Genomic DNA, 13,487 nt, shown 5'->3' on the forward strand with positions numbered 1-13,487 from the left:
TGGATGCACTATTTCTCATAAAAGGTCCACACTTTTGAACATCCTATAGATTGGCACGTAGCTATTTTATTTTAGCTTGACTCATAACATTTGTACCTGGTACCAACTGGAGTGGCTAAAGCCTTCTTGGTATCTGAAATCCTACTTTTTCATTTGCTCCTTTTGAATATTTTTCTCTTTCAAGTGAGTTGTAGTGGAATGACTCACCTTTCTGAATCTGTTACCCAAAGGACTCTGTATCTTAAATTATACGTAGGTGTTCTTCTAGCTGGGTTAGATTAGACCGTGATTGAAAGTAACACAGTACAAGGAGAAGCAAGCTGTTTATAACACTTTTTTAAAAAGGTACCTTGAGTTGTGATCTATCCTTTTTCGTGACCTAAAGGGAAAACAAAAATAATCTCTTATCAACAGCCTTTCTCCACTTTACCTTAATGTTTATCTGGCTGCCTTTTGATATTTCATTACTCATCCTACCTTCTGATGAGCAAAGCAATAAAATGTGTTTTAGGCAGACCACGTTGCGGTATTAATTGCCTCATTAGGAGAAAGTTCCTTCCCGTGCCAGTACCCTCTGGTGCTAGGATTCAGGAAATAAAAGTGGCCCTTTGCTAATTCTCAGTTAAGTTAATAGGCCAAATCCCATTACAACAAATCCCAGCACAACAGAATCTTTATATGACAAGAGATTTCCACACCTCCTCCAAACAATGGCCTGCTCATTGCAGGCAACAAAATCCCGGGCCTGCATATGCATTAGGAGGTTTTTTTTGTTTGTTTGTTTTTTTTCATAATGGAATTTAACCTACGGTTATGTTTGGAATTAGAATTATGTTTTGGGAATAGTGATTCTACACACGAATGCAAGGCCTCATTTGCCTTTCCCTGAAATATGCTATCAGTGAACCGGAGCAACCCTATAATAACATGGTGAATTCTCCTAAGTATACAGGAGATTAGCAAAAGCCACTCATCACAAAGGGACCTGCAGCTCAGGCTTCTACACCGAGTGGCGGCTGCCAGTCTCTGCCCCATCACGCAGTGCCTGGTACTTAAGTTGCGTTCAGGAAATACCTGTTGAGTGGAGAAGGGAGCAGGAACAACCCTGAGTCGTGCTTCGTAGCCTCTGAGTGGAAAAGGTCCACAGGCGGATTCAGGCTTTCCAGGGAGGCTGGACTTTCACTGCACCGCAAACAAGGGTAGTCTTTCATGAGTCTACTGGCCAAGGTGCGGAGAGTGTCTCAGCGCCCCCAGGGCCCCAGGTGAGGGTCTGATGGAGGAGCAGCTCTGTCATTACAGCTCAGGAGCTGGTACTTGGGAACTTGATCAAGGGACCCTGTGCAAAGCTGCTCTCAGCCTGTCTGCAGAGGGCCTTGGGGAAAGGGGGGGTGCGGGTCATATGTCAGAAGAACACGGTTCAGAAGGATGAATCTCTCCATCCGGAATGGAAGAACTCCATTGTGGCTGCTGCTGTCCCTTGGGCTGAGGTCAGAGAATATCACCCTGACATTTCGGCCATTGTACAGAAATAAAAATACCACTCCGCGCACCAATATTAACAATAATAGAGATAACAACTTCTTATTTATTTTTTATGTCCCAGACATTGTTGGAAGGCTTTATGTGCTCGCATGCTTTGTCAGGAACGATACTGAGAACGCAGGTACGCTCTTCCGTAAGATACAGGTCGCACAGCTACTAAGTGACAGAGCTGGAATTGGAACCCAGGCAATTTAGCTCCCTAATTCATGCACGTAACCACTTTGCTTTGGCGCATCTCCTCTGTGAAACCTCTATATTTTCAGTGTCTCTCTGATAAGTTACTGATGACGCAGATGTAGTCAACTGGCATTCATTCAGCACCCAGCATGGGCCAGGCACTGGAATTATAGAGCTGGACGAAAGTAGACAAGGAGCCTGCTCTTCTTGGTGATCAGTGGCCATGTGGATGAATGCTAGGAAAGAATTCAACTGGGTTCCACAGTGACCTCTGAGGAAGGTACCTGCTCCAGGCCAGGGAGAAGCAACACTGAGGCTGAGATCTACAGAGAGGGCAAGCAAGGGGAGGGGGAAATGGTATTCCACATGTGGAATAGCATATGCAAAAGCCCAGGGGCATATGGGATCATGGACTCTTCTGGGAACCACAGCCCCAGTAGTAAGAGGAAGAGGCCGCAGAGGTTGGCCAAGCCAGACCTCTGAGACCCCCATAAAACGTGTTAAGGAGACTTACCTAACAAGTAAGGGAATGCCACAGAAGAGCCTTCAGCAGGAGGGTGGGATGACTACATTGGGTTTTGAAAATGCATCTCCCGTGTCTGAGGCAGAGCAGCAGGCAGGGTCCCCAGAGAGGGCAGTGGGAGGATAGTAAGGAGGCTCCATCCTTCAGTCCATGCAAGAGAGGAGGCAGCTTGGTTGGGCTAGGGCGGCGGCCGTGAAGATGAGGAGGAGAGGCAGATCAGAGAAATGTCTGGGGGGATAAAATCAATTTATCATGGATGAAATATAGTCATTAAAGATGACTCCAGCTGTCATGGAAACCGAACATCTGATTGAAACGGCGCAAAGAAGATTTAGACTCTGATTTCATTCTGGGCCGGCTAGATCCATCTTACCAACACGAGCAACGTCCTTAGCTATATCACTGGGAAAAGACAGTGTGCAGTGATTTCAGTATTTATTAAGTCCCAACTGTGTGCCAGGCCCTGCATCAGGCAGTATGTAAACAATGAGGTGGACAGAAACCCTGTCCTTAGGGGGTTTGATAGCAATAGTTCTCAACCACGAGGAGTCTTACCCCATGTGGAGGGGTTTGCTGTTGGCATTGCGTGCGCAGGCTGCTAAACATCCTACAATTCCCGGGACAGGCCCCCCAGTAAAGAACGCTGCAGCTCTCCAGGGCCCACACATGGCGGAGGGTGAGAACTCTGGTTTGTACCTCAGATAGGAAGACAGAGCACTAAGCAATCCCGTTACTAATAAGGTGTGAGGAGGTCAAGAGCCGGGCATCATGGCAGTACGGGGCACGGATCCCAGCCTTATTTGTGCGACGAAGAGGCAGCAGAGGTGTCCACTTCTGGCAGAAGTTGGAGAGGGCATTGTAAATGTATTGGAGCAGTCCTTGAATTCCATTTAATTCAGATTAATTTAAAAGTATTCATTAAATCCCTTGGGCTCTGGTGTCTGCAAGTTCAAATCCACCATCTTCCTCTCCTAGTGACCTTTGACCTCACTGGTCTTGGTGTCTTCATCTCCATATCTTCTTCTCCCCTCGTAGCCTGTGGTGAGATTATGGGAGACAGTCTCTGGAAAAGTTTGTGCACAGTATCTTATAAACAGTAATCACTCGGTAAGTGCCCATAATAGACATTTTTTTTCTCTCAGTTGCCTCATGTGTGTCATTTTTAGGTTTTCTCCATTTTCTCGAATGACAAGACCTAAAACTGCTTGGCTCCAGCACCTTCCCCAGACCAGCTCCTAAACTCCTTTCTGGAATTTTCCCATTGAGTGTGAACAGCCTCCTTCTACCTGTGATGGGAAGCATGAAAGAGAAGGAAATAATGCAGTCACTGTTCGTTTTAACTGTAGTATTCAGATCTTTGTGGGACCCTCTGATGGAAACGTTGAGCTCTTGAAATGGGACGCTCAGACTTTGCTCCCAGTTGAGCAATCATTGTGGTGCTCCCGAATGCAAGACTGAGCTTGTCTGCAGAGCATAACTGTCAGCCAAGGAACTGCTGTCCAACACATGGACTCATCATGTAGTAACTGGCTCAGAAGGTCTTCAGAATCTGAGGGCATTTTAGTCTGTTAATGTGCGAAAGCCAATTGCACTCACACAGTTGTGTTTATTGAAAAATAAGGCCTATTGTTTGTGAACTCCCCAAAGAACTTAACAATGCACTCACACCATTTTAATTTGATGTCTTTGTGCCAAAGGGAGAAAGCATTTGGGGAAATTTCCCACCGGCCTTGTGAACCCTGGGCCCGCTGTAAGGCGATGTTAAAACTGAGACATAACCACCCAACCTCAAGAAAAAGGGAGCATTTGACGAGGTTGGAAGATGGTATTACTGGGAATTTGCTACTTGGTAGCAATGGGTGAAGCCAGGCTGGGTGGGGACTCTACCTCCCAAGATGGGAAGTGTGTTCAGTTGTCTTCCAGCAGATCAGAGAATGGATCCGTCTGAATGATATAGTCGCTATACGCTGGACCAGGGGTTGGCAAGCTGTGGCCTGCAGGCCAAATCCAGCCCATGACCTTTTTTTTTTTTCTTTCTTGGTAAATAAAGAATTTTGGAACACAGCCATGCTTAGTCATTTGCGTATTGCCTGTGGCTGCTTTCATGGCAAAGTTAAGCGATTGCAACAGAAAACATAAGACACACAAGGCTCAAATTGCTTTCCATCCGGCCTTTTACAGAAAAAGTTTGCTGGTCCCCTGCTCTAGAAAAGCGCTTCTCAAATGCTGGTGTGCCTAAGAATTATCCACAGGTTCTGATCCAATAGGTCTGAGAATCTGCATTTCTAGCAAGCTTCCAGGTGATGCCAATTCTGTGGTTCCCTCCAGTGTAGCAAGGTTCTAGAAACTCATTAGCTTCATACGATGTTTTTCCTATTGGAGGCAGAATGCTTGGTCGTTAAGGGCATGGGGTTCCAGTCCCATTTTTAGCATTTGTTACCTTGTCATCCTAGTAAGATAGATACTGTCCCGACGCTTTGGATTGCTCTTCTATGAAACAGAGAGGTAGTCTTTACAAGGAACTTAGCCGGGACCTGGTCTACAGTGTGGATTCCGTCCTTATTAGCAGCTGATACATGGGCATACCCTGAGACCTGACTCATTGCCCCACAAGGGTCAGGCACGATCCCTGTTGCGGCCTGCAGATCAGCCCTTGGAGTCACTTTACTGACAGGGGTCTATGTGATTTTTTTTTTAGTCACTGGAGGATAGTTGTCTGTTTTTGTTTTTTTAAGGGAAGATTATGTTGAAATAGCTTTTGGTTTTAAAATTTAAATTCAAGTTATTGAAAAACCTAATTCTTCAAGTTTTGCATTCAGATCTTGCTATTCTCTATAACATTTGGTCCCCATCTATGAATTTAAATAATTAAATGCTTTACATTTTAAGATGTGTTCCTTAGTGCAAAATATTTGGCTTTTTTTTTTTTTAAGTCCTCTGACTTAACCTCCTCCTTTCCCAAGAAAACACCCTTTCCAAACTCCCTTTTTAATAATTTTCTCAATTCTCATAAATTAAACTTTTAACTATGGTGAACATTAAGTTGACTGAAGTCTCCTAAAACCATGTGTAAATTTTGCAAGATTTTAGTTTAAAATTATAAATCTATGCCAATTACTCAAACATTTTAAATTGGAATTACAAAAACAACCTGGTTTTATGAATAGGGCAAATCCTCTTACATGGTAAAATGATTAAAGTACCAAATATATACAGATCTATAATAGAAGCTATATGAAGATTATCGGTTTGGTTCTTTTAAATGTTTCTCTGTGTCATTATAAATCTTAGCAGGGTGAAAAGATGCTTATCCACCAAGGAAACATTTGTCATCCTAAGCAATTTAGGGGATATCGTGTCAGCCAGCCACCTTGAAATTGCAGGATGATGGGAAATTTCAAGTGGGACATGGATCAGTTTCTTGTCTTTAATGCTTTTGGGAGACCCTGACACCTGTTAATAATCCTTATGCCATTGACTTCATAAATTAATAAAGTGAATGGTCAAGTAATCTGTGACCTTTAAGAGCAAGTTAGAGGTTAAAAGGCATAGACCACTCTTCAAAGCTGCTCCAAGCTTACCTCGTGGATGTTGCATTTCTCTGTCTCTGAAGGAGTGGGAATATCTTCCCAGCTAACTTGAGTAACTTTTGAACTTCTTGGAGAATGGTATCTTTTAAAAAACATCCTGTCAGGGCTATAACTTTTCCAGGTATTAGAAAGAAAACCTGTTTAATTTTGGATATCTTCACTGGCATGTAGTGACAACTTCTAAGGTCATTCCCCTAGTTGGGTTGGCCCAGTAAACTCCTTTAATATCGAGAACAATGAGAATAATTAAATATTATTCATGTGGTATCTTTTGGCAGTTCAGTTATAGGGGCAAAATATTACACTTATGAGTGGTTAGAACTGTCTAATTTGTATAGTCCAACCTTTTCATTTTAAGGAAAAGAAAAGACAGATGACCAAAGGAAGGTTCAAGTTCAGACTGAGCCAGAGAAGGCCTAAGATATGCCTAGCCATGCACCAGATAGATGAGATGGTTGAGTCTTGCTTGGGAGACCAATGCTATCCGTCCTGCCATCCTTCATAAGTAAATGTTTCATAGAAGCTTATCATCATTGGTATGAAAGCAGTGACTCCAGATGATTCATTTCTGCCTGCATTTCATTATTTGAAAATGTGAATAGCTCTTGGATTATATTACCATAGTTTATTTGAAAGGCATTCATTTGAGAGATAGTATTACACCTCCTTGGGCCATTTGATACATGGATGTTTTGGGTACCTAATTTAGATGTTTCCACCAAAACAAACTTTTCTTGGATTGACTTGGACTTCAGGTACACCCTACAAGTTATTTTATTTTATGGTTGTTGAAAAAGTTTGTTTCATAGGTATATCATCTCATGAGCTATATCTTTGTAGAAACAGAGTGCTCTGATCCTGTTTGACCCATCCATCAAAGGAGGGCCATTTTCAGCAACCTAAAGGTAAGCAGAGTTTTGTAGAATTCACACCCAGCCATCTCAAGCCTTCTCTACTATATATAGGTTTATTTTGTACTGGAGGGTACAAAATAAAAGGACACTTTTGGCCATGTATGCTTGGGGGGCCCTGAAGTTAAGCCTGTCAGTGCTGTTACAGGTATTAAATATGATCCTATTCCCTTGAAAGAAATTAAGAAATTAAACCTTTTCCTTCCCGCTCATGGTTGGGATTAAAGCTGCTGTGGTTAAGCCAAATGTTCATCCACATTGGACAGTTCTGAGCAATGAAAGAGTCTTTCAAATGATACATGCAGAGTTGATAGCTATCCCAGTTACTACCCATGTTGTAAATCTTTGTAGCATACCACATGCACACGGTTTTCTTCTTTTCTCAGGAACCCATCCCTCTTGCATTTGAATTGCTGTTGAGTGACACGCTCCCATCCGGAGCTCTTTCTTGGGCCCCATTGTCCTTGCTGCTGTTACTGTTACTGTTACTGAAGCACATGAGAGTCACATCAACCTTTAAGATGCTCATGAACACTCCTGATGGGGTCATTGCTGCCCAGGATGCAGCAACTATAGCCAGAATGTGCTATAGTCCTGGCAGCTTTGAGAAACTACTGAAGTGCCGTTGAAAAAAGAGGACAGGTGATGTTTAGTGCATCTTGAAAAATGCCAACTCTCCATTTTGAATTGAGTTCAGAATTCAGGCTCCCAAGTTCGCATTTGATACTTGAAAAGCACAGTGCTGATGATTAGAATCTGATACTCCTTCTTGCATCCCAGACCAGGAAAATTGTCGTCATTAGCTGGAGTCTCTGAAAATCCTACCTGATCTGCTTGCTCCTAGCTCTCTTCTCAATGCCAAGTGCAAGGATGTGATGCCAGTGAGTGCATCAGTGGCTCCCTGAAGTGTAGTCCTAGAGAACCTGTAGTCCTCTGAGTTCCCATATGGAGTTCAACTTCCTTAAGGGCAGTCACTGTTTCCTAGCTCAGTTTCAGCTACCTGTTTAATCTCTGTTCATTTAATAAATATCTGTGTGCCTACTGTGCACCAGGCACCGAGTGTTTCTGGGATCACAGTCAAGGATAAACCTGGGCCCCACTACCTGGTGCTTCTAGATGCTAGAATGGAAGACCAACACGGAGCAGATAATCCTAGGATCAGTTAGTCACAGTTTGTGAGGAGTGCAGACCACTATATTGCATATGCTAGGAGGCCATTCACCCAGAGGCCATATGATTAAGAATTGTTGATGATAATTGGACAGGAACATCCAGAGTCCACTTAGTTGAACTTAGGTTGCCTTGAGGTGTTGGGTAATGTGTTTTTAAAACAGCTTCTTATACGTCTGTTATTTATGCCAAAGTCCATTATCTTGAAAGCTTTAAAAATTAGGATTTGAATACTATAAGCAAACAAACAGAAAAGCTGGGTTACATAGTCTTGCCTCACTATGTATATGTCGAGAGGCTATGAATTTTCTCAGTTCCTTTTTGTTATCATCACAAAATTAATATACGTGTGGCATGATCATGTGGACACATTAATATGCCTGTGCTGTGAGCTCCATTTTATTCCCCTCCAGTTGCTATAAACATTTATTCCCTGTCAGTGATTTTTCTAAAAAAAAATTTTTTTTTACCCCCTATCTTCTCATGGGCTCTATGAAAATGTGAAGTTTTGGTCAAACAATTCCGCAGTGACGGGTAAAGCTAGGTTTGAATCCAAGAAAGGCTTATAGAAATGACCCCGGTAGAGCCGAGTAATGATGAGTAAGATGCACGGTGGCAGTCACAAACAGGAGAGACTTGCCTGATTTTATTTTTTACAAGCCTAATTCCAGTCCGACGCAGTAAGAATAGATCTTTCTCATCATAGGAAATGACAGACACATCAGCCATCGGAAGCACCAGAGACTAAGTGATTTCTGGTATACTTTTCATCAATTGATACTAAAATTTTATCAGTCCATTTCACTCTGTCTGTTAATACGTGGATGGCAGGGATGTCTCGTGAGGGCTCCTGGCAATTGTGGAAGCCCAAGCCACTATGCGATGCGGAACTCTTCCCTCTTATTCAAACACAGAGATGTCATTCAGATGCAAAAATAGCCAAGTTGCCCACACGCAGATTAGTATTCCACAATGAAGAGACAGGGGAGTGGGGTGGGGGGGTGGGGTCCCGTCTGTCTGTCCGCTGGTACCAACTCGTTATGTGCCAACCCACACGTTCTCTCCAGGCGGAGCCCCTCCCCCACTTCTGGCCAACACTCGAGTTCGAGAAGTGTTTCCAGATGTGTTCAGGGGCTGACTTCTTAAGTGATGAGAGTGGGTTCTTTGGATCCTTGGCCAGCTGAGTTTTCTGGGCTGTGCCCCAGACTGTGTCTGGGGCCTGAGGCCATGCACTCTTACTGTCCATGCTTGTCCTTCCATAAATGCCCTGTTATCTCCATAATGGGGTATACTGAAATGCCACCTTGAAGCAGTTCAGATACTTGCCAAGCCAGAAGAATTTGGCAGCAGAATGCTGTGCTGTTTCCATAAAAGGCTGCTGGTCCTTCCTTGTTATAAATGAATGGTGCCAGTTCCTGCCAGGTGTGCAGCCAGCTCCTGGAAGAATGTTGGGTGGTTGGGTGGGTTGTTAACACTTTCAAGCGGCGGGATACCTAAGGGGAAGGAAGGCATGTGGAATGAAGTCAGAGAAGGTGGGAGCTCCTGTGGGTGGGAGGCCATGGTGGAGACCGAGAGATCCCAAGTGTCCACCTGCCTTCAGTTGACTGCTGCCTTGGGAAAATGGAGATCCCACTTGGTCTGATGCCAGTTTCTTAGAAGAAGCTGGAAATCCTGCTTTTTTATGTAAAATCTCCAGATTTTTATAACTGCTAACTAAAGGAGACTCTTTAGAACACCGTGGGAGCCAAGGACAACACATTTGTTGGCCAGGGGCCCTTCCGTGCAAAGGGTCCGGCTACTCCAAGTGTGGTCCCTGGACCAGCAGCCTCAGCATCTCCTGGGAACTGATTAGAAATTCAGAATCGCAGCTCCACTCCAGACCTACTAAGTGAGAATGTAGTCTTTGAACAACATTTGATCCCAGGTGATTCAGATACACATTAAAATTAGAGAATACTGTGCTGGTAACTCGATTCAGGTCAGCACTTCCTCAAACAGCTATCTAATCATGGGCTAGAAATTAAATATTCTAAAAAGATTTTTCTTTTAAAAGCCCAAAAGGAACCTCATCCTTGAGGTATGAACTTGAATATAACTTGTCTGGGAAGGCTTCCTCCCTAAAGCTAGGTTAGATGTCCTTGCTCTCCATGCCACTATGTTCTTACATCTGCCTTTTGACCTGAGGACCCCATGAGGGCAGGGGTCATGTCTGGTTCCCTTTATACTTCCAGGACTTCTCGTAGTGCCTGGCACAGAAGGATGTTTGATGAGCAAATGCAGTGAAATCTCATGATCTCAGCCCAGTTATTGAACATTTGCATGGTAACTTACTTACCACTTGAAAGTTCTAATTAGATTTGTTCAAGGAGGGACCTCAACAGTGGCACATACTTTTTCGTACCTGCAGTGTTCTTGTCCACTCCTTTGGGGTGTATCTTCTGTCTCATTGTACCTCTTACTGCCGCCTATGTTTCTAGGATCCGTCCCCTGACCTGCCATACAGTAGCTGTTCCATAAGGGTGTCCTGAATGGATGCACTAGGAAAAGTGAAGGGTTCAGTACTGGTTCCTGTGTTAATGCTCATCTTACTATCATCCCTTAATTATGCATTCAGATTATAAACTCATGGACTTAAAGAACTAGATATATATAGTTCCCTGTTCACTGTTTTGAATTAAGTGGGGTTTTCGTGCTCTAAAAGATGTAGAGTGTATTGCACTATGGAAAAAATGGAGCTGTGTCTTCATGTTTATCTTGTCCAGATAGAATGGGCAGGAGCATTTCCCTTAACCCGTCTCAGTAGGTTGCCCTTACGAAACCTGAAGTGAATTTTAACTCTCCTGATCTCATATGCTTTATCCACACGTTGTCTAGAATAACATATCGTGAAGAAGAAAGAAAACAAGCCAAAGCATCCACAAATATAACATTTACTTATGTTAGCGTTCACTTTTTCTATATTCCCTACAAGGCGCAAAAACCTTTGATCCAAACAAAAATATTTTAGGTTGGATTCCAAAAAAAATCAAATTCAGACATTTTTGGATGTAATGGAAAGTGAATTGCTTTGCTATGGTTCTCTTTCTTGATAGAAATTGACTTCCCATGGTTCCTATCTACTTGCAATACCGACTGACACTCTTAACTTCTAAAGGAATTCATTCCATTCAGTGACACGCTCTTACTCTACATTGGGATGGCCTCTCATTTTGGTACTTGTGCATTTACTGTTCTTGTTTGTTTTTTTTGTTTTGGGGGGTGGTCATATGTACAGATGTGTGTCTGTGATCTTTGTAGCTTGTTTTAGAATTCCTGGACTCTGATCCGGCATGGCCATGCTGAGAATATGACTTTAATTCCCAAAGGTGTAGTAATGCCTTTCAGATAAGAATCCTATTTTAGACCAAAAAACTAGAAAATTGGCTTCCTGTGTATGTGTCATAGAAGCTAACCTTTCTGTTGATTGTGTAAAGTGAAGGAATAATTGTCACTTTGAGAATTAAAGTACAATTAATGTTGTAGAAACTTGATTTCATGAACTGAGACTTCTATAAAATTTCTTTGAATGAAAAGCCTGTTAAAAATATGCTCCTAGTTTATAATCAACTGATTTTTTTCTTTTTTTCAATTTTAAAGAACAATAATCTGGTAAGCCTTTAATAACCATGTTTGCATAATTAAAGGAAAAGTATAAATGGATACACATTAAATTATTAACAGTTTGTCACATTAACAAGGTGGAGTTGGAAGTGAGGTAGAGACTCACATTTTATTTTATGTTTAAAAAGCTTGTATTGCTTTTGTGATTTAATTGACTTGCAATGAAATGTATGAAAAATTAAAGAAGTACATGACCTAAAAAATTAAATTAACATATTCTGATGGGACCTTCTTATTTACTTTGTATTTTCAAATTCATTCTAAAAGCTCCATGGTAGGGGCGCCTGGGGGGCTCAGTGGGTTGAAGCGTCTGCCTTCCGCTCAGGTTATGATCCCACTGGGGTCCTGGGTAGGGCTCTCTGCTCAGCGGGGAGCCTGCTCCCCCCACTTCTCTCTGGTTGCCTCTCTGCCTACCTGTGAGCTCTGCCTGTCAAATAAGTGAATAAAATCTTTAAATAAATAAATAAATAAATACTCCATGGTACCAGTCAGATTTAAAAATTTTTGAGTATATTCGACAGTGGTTTTAAGTGTACATCAAGTTATATTGTATCGATCAGAATTTTGGAATAGAATTTGATGCATGGGTGACTGCGGGTTCTTTTTAATTGCTTTCTGGATCCAAAATGTATTCTTTTGGAACAACAGTGTTCTGTGATCTTGATTGTTGACATAATTATTTACCTTAGATAATGCTTTCCATAATGTATAGAAAAAAACTTCTGTAGGAGAAAAATGAGAAGATTTGGAAGTTAGTACTATGTAGTTTTGGAACAAGTATTTGGAACCAGACTGACTGGTTTCAAAGTCAGACTCCATCACATTCTAGCTGTGTGATCTTGGGCTAGTAACCAGATCTCTCTGTGCTTTCATTTTTGCAACTCTGAAGTCAAGAATAGTTCTGCCCCCAAAAAGTTGTTATAGGGAGTAAATGAGTTTACTTATGTAAAGTACTTTGAAGACTGCCTGGTGTAATATCAACATTGTATCAGTTAGCTCATGCTGCATATCAAATCATCCCCACATTTAGTAGCTTAAAATAACACCCATTTATTATCTCTCATGATTCAGGTTGGCGGGGTGGTTCTTCTGGTCTGGTCTGGTCTGGTCTGGGTCACTTTGGCTGGGGCTGGACTGGACTGCTTACTGAATGGCCTCTGGTTCATGTTTAATGTGATAGTCCCTGGGACAACAGCAGCTCCGCTTGCTCACAGAATTCCCAACAGCAGCAAAAGGGCAAAGGCACAATTTCTTTCCAAGCTTTTCCCTCTGCTACATTCGTTAATATCACATTGGTCAAGGCAAGTCACGTAGCCAAGCCCATCCTCGTAATGGGAGAGACTCAAGAGCATGAGTAAGGTAGGGAAATTATTCAGACCATTTTGATAGACAGTCAGCTTCAAGCACTATATAAGTATTAGCTGCTGCTTATTACTATTATTACTATTATTATTATTATTACTACTAATATTAACTCTCGAAACCTAAAGCTACTAAAAGTAAAGACATACTCCAGCAAAGCTCTTGAGTATGTCTTCAGTAAGTCATTAGCATTTGCCATTTCCAGATATTGTGGGAGCCTCAAAAATTAATATTTGCAACAAGAGAGTTCTTAAGAGGAGCTTATTCTGCAGGGCTGAAATTATTATTTTTGTTACAAACTGTAGCTGTCCCTACTGGTCTCCCTGGGAGCATTTTGCAGGTTATAAAATACAGCTATTACTATGGTAATCATATTGCAAGTATAAAATGGCTTTGACCTACTTGTTAAAATGCAGTGTGTATTAAAATAAAGACTGTGAGCTTAAAGCTAAATGAACTCAGAATAAAAACAGAATGGCAAGTCCAAAGTGCTCGAGAGATCTTCAAACGAGGGAAAGGCATTTGATGAAGAGGATGTATTTTTCCTCATTC

General features: G+C 42.1%; 1 protein-coding gene across 2 annotated transcripts in view; it reads left to right on the forward strand.

Moving 5' to 3' along the window:
* Positions 1-13,487, forward strand: part of PRICKLE2 (prickle planar cell polarity protein 2) — a 320,594-nt gene that overhangs the window by 137,672 nt on the left and 169,435 nt on the right. The window contains exon 1 of one of the 2 annotated variants that reach the window (XM_082727022.1): positions 6,714-6,737. The exons of the other annotated variant lie outside the window; for it this stretch is intronic. The gene's annotated coding sequence lies outside the window, so the exon portion shown is untranslated. Of the gene's footprint in view, positions 1-6,713; positions 6,738-13,487 lie in introns of those variants that run through there. 2 annotated transcript variants of the gene reach the window in all.

This window comes from Mustela nivalis (genome assembly GCF_964662115.1).
Source record: "Mustela nivalis genome assembly, chromosome: 1".
Classification (NCBI taxonomy): Eukaryota; Metazoa; Chordata; class Mammalia; order Carnivora; family Mustelidae; genus Mustela; species Mustela nivalis.